This window comes from Silene latifolia, chromosome 2 (genome assembly GCF_048544455.1).
Source record: "Silene latifolia isolate original U9 population chromosome 2, ASM4854445v1, whole genome shotgun sequence".
NCBI lineage: Eukaryota > Viridiplantae > Streptophyta > Magnoliopsida > Caryophyllales > Caryophyllaceae > Silene > Silene latifolia.
Window position 1 is genome coordinate 17,430,586 of NC_133527.1, and position 3,962 is coordinate 17,434,547.

General features: G+C 39.0%; 1 non-coding gene across 1 annotated transcript; it reads right to left on the reverse strand.

Moving 5' to 3' along the window:
* Positions 1–384: 384 nt before the first annotated feature.
* LOC141644859 (small nucleolar RNA R71) lies at positions 385–491 on the reverse strand. The gene has a single exon (XR_012544463.1). It is a non-coding gene; the product is annotated as a small nucleolar RNA R71 (small nucleolar RNA).
* Positions 492–3,962: the final 3,471 nt, after the last annotated feature.

Consider the following 3,962-nt stretch of genomic DNA (forward strand, 5'->3'; position numbering starts at 1 on the left):
CCCGAAGAACCAACAATGGCCGCGGTTCCTATGAGAGACAAGTTAGCTCCAAAGAAGGTGGTGAATCCTAGTATTGTCAAGCCACCTATACAAGCAAATAACTTTGATGTGAAGGCTACTTTGTTGCAACTAGTCCAAGGAAACCAATTCGGAGGGGGAGCTACCGAAAACCCCAATGAACACCTTAATGATTTCTTGGATAGTTGTGACATGTTTAAGGCAAATGGAGTGTCGGAGGATGCAATCCGCCTTAGACTCTTTCCTTATTTCTTGAGGGGGAGTGCTAAGGAATGGTTGAAGAGTTGTGAGCCCGATTCACTTAGAACTTGGGATGATATCTCCAAGGCCTTCTTGAACAAATACTTCCCACCACAAAGAACCGCAAAGATCAAGAGTGAGCTTCAAGGCTTCACTCAACAAGATGATGAGACCCTTTACGAGGCATGGGAAAGGTATAAGGGACTCCAAAGGTTGTGTCCTCATCACGGGATTGGAGATGATGAGTTGATCAACAACTTTTATGAGGGGTTGAGCAATGAAATGAAAATGAACCTAGATTCCGGCTCGGGAAAGGGGGCATTAGATAAAATTGATCACAAAACGGCCAAGGAGCTTATTGAGGAAATGGCTTCCCGAACTTTTCATTGGAATAATGATAGGCACAAGAGGAAGGGAAAGATAACCGTTGAGTCGGCCAACAATGTTGAGGTTAAAGGGTTGATAGAAGAACTCAAGCAACAAATTGCTTTGTTGAACTCTAGTAACACCTCAAGAAACTCTTCATCAAGTAGGTCTCAAGTGTATTGTTGTGAGATTTGTGGAGATCAAGGACATCCACCAAACGAGTGTCCTTTGATGATGGGAGAGGGTAATTGTATGGAGCAAGTGAATGGAGTGTGGGAGTCAAGTCCGGCAAAGCAACCCTTCAACAACAATCAATACCATCCCGGAATGAGAGCCCACCCAAATTTTTCCAATGGCTCACAAAATGCCCAAAACCCCACTTTCCAACAAAATCCACAATTTACACCAAATTTCCAAGCCCAAAAGCAAAATCCCACCTTTCAACCAAGACCACAATTCCAACAACTCAATCAACCAATCAACCCACCATTTCAACAAAACTCCCAACAATTTCAACAAAATTCTCAACCATTTCCACAATCCACCCAACCTAAATCAAACATGGAGCTCATGATGGAGCAATTGATGAATTCTCAAAACCAACTCGTCAACACTCAAACCCAATTCATCACTCATTCCAACCAAAAACAAGAGGAGACAACATCCTCTATCAACCAACTAAGGACTCAAATGCAAGCCTCCCAAAGAGTGACGGATAATCAAATCTCTCAATTGGCTTCTCAAATAAGTCAATTTCAAGCCTCAAATGGAAAGTTTCCGGGTAAAACCGAGGAGAACCCAAAGACCATTAATGCTATACATTTGAGGAGTGGTAGAGAGTTGGAAGACCGGGTGTTCATAAAGAGGAAAAAGAGTCGCAAACCGGAAGTTGTAGTTGAGCCACCAAAGGTGGTTGAAGATGATCTTGTGGAAGTTGTTGTGGAGACTCCCATGCTTGTTGATGAGTCCACCAAGGTTGTTGATGAACCTACCAAAATTGTTGAAAAACCCAAGGAACAAGTTGTGAGAACATATGTGCCACCAATTCCTTTTCCCCAAAGGTTGGCAAGAGCAAAGCTTGAGCAAAAGTATGGGAAATTCATGCACATGATGAAAGGTGTGAACATCACCATGCCTTTTATTGATGCCATCAAGGAGATACCCGCATATGGAAAATTCTTGAAGGAGTTGATTTCCAACAAAAATTCATTGGGTACAAGTACCATGATCAATTTATCACAAGAATGTAGTGCTATCCTATTGCACAAGATGCCACCAAAGCTTGAAGATCCGGGTAGTTTTTCCATACCATGCACAATTGGGACCGTTCATATTGAGAGAGCCTTGTGTGACTTGGGGGCAAGCATTAGCCTCATGCCTCTCAATATCTTCAAGAAATTGAAGGGTTTTGAACTTTCACCTACAAGAGTATATTTGCAACTTGCGGATAGATCGGTGAGGTATCCAATTGGCCTTGTGGAAGATGTACCACTCAAAGTGGGAAAGCTTGTGATACCTTGCGACTTCTATGTGATGGATATTCCCGAGGATTCCAAAATTCCTATCATCCTAGGACGCCCTTGCCTTGCTACGGGGGGTGTCTTGATTGATGTGAAAAATGGCAAACTATCTCTTCAAGTTGGTGATGACAAGATAGAATTCTCGTTGGAAAATTCCATGAAATCTCCTTCTATGAGTGACTCTTGTTGTAGGGTGGATGTGTTGGAGGATTGTTTGAATGAGAATAATATTGAGCCTTCACACTTGGACCCATTGGAAGTTTGTCAAAACAAGAAGGGAAATGGAGGTGATCTTGTGTTGAGAGTTGATGTTAAAGGACATTTGGGTGAAGATGACTCAAGAAAAGATAAATTTGAAGATCAAATTAATGATGAGATTGAATCATTCTTGAACTCTCCGGATTCATTTACTCTAAGCTCTTTTGAAGGTGAACCTTGGTCGGATGATTCTTCAAGTGATTGGGAAGCTCAAATTGATGCCTTGGAAGCGGCTCTCAATGGAAATAGTTCGGGTCAAGAGGAAAGTCAAGAAAATTGGGATAAAAATGACATCATGAACCTCAATGTTGAGAAGTTGACTCCTCCCCCTACTATTTCCAACCAATTTCCTTACCTTGGTGACCAAGAAGAGGGTTGTCCAACAAGTGAAACTTATGAGATTCCGTTCCTCCTACCACCTAACTACCATTCCAAGTTTAAGGGGTCTAACTATCAAAGGGACCCAAGAAAGGGAGTCAAGGAGAGTAAGAGGAACCATGACAAGAAGTGTTGGAAAATAAGTTGGTTGTGGTATGCTATAGCTTGGTGCTATTTGTGCTTGTTTGAAGCTTTTGCTAAAGTTTATGACCGGTTACTACGTGCCTTGTGTGACATGGATTGCATCACCAAAGAATTCAAGCAACAAAATTTTGGATGAGAGGTTTGGTGGAGTCCCTTAAGAACCATCGCATAGTATAAATTCTCTTCCTTAGCTTTATTTATCTTTTACTTGCATTTGCATTTAGTTTACTTAACCGAATAAGAGTTAATCTAAATTAGCTCTCTTTGCATTCATGTAGTGTAGTTTGCATTGCTCTTTAAATTTAGCATATAGAATAATTCATGCATTACATTCATTAACCAAAAACCACTAAAAATTTGAAAAAATTAAAAATTCTTCAAAAACATGTATTTTATTTCGAAATTTCCTCCACACATTTATTTCCATTTGAAATATGTAAATAAATAAGTGTGGGGAGGAAATTCCATCATTTAAAAATACCAAAAACATGTTATTTATTTTCAAATATTCAAAAAAATCAAAAACACGTTCTTACATTTTGGAAAATTCAAAAACCAACAAAAATATGTTATTTATTTTTCCTTTTCTCTCCCTATACTTTGTTCCATTGAGGACAATGTAAATTTCAAGTGTGGGGAGGGAAATATCCACTTTGTGCGTATTGTTTATAATTGTATATATTTGCTTGTTAATTTGATAAAATCACAAAAATGCCTAAAAATTAAAAAAAATTCAAAAATTTCAAAAATATTGCATTGTTTATATTATATATATTGCATTTGTCCTAACCATTTTGATAGGCAACACATGAATCATCGGAGAAGACGCTTGGTAAAATTCTTCCAATCTTTTCTCTTTTATCCTTCCTTTCCTTTTTGTATATATAAGCATGGAGGAGGACGGGATATTTGATGTGGGTGTTCTTTTTGGGAACCGTTTTGGATATGGTTGTGTTGTTGGTGTGTTGTTAGGACTAGAACTTGTATGCATTTAGATTAGACATGAATATATGTGTTCACTCTTGCATTCACATAGCT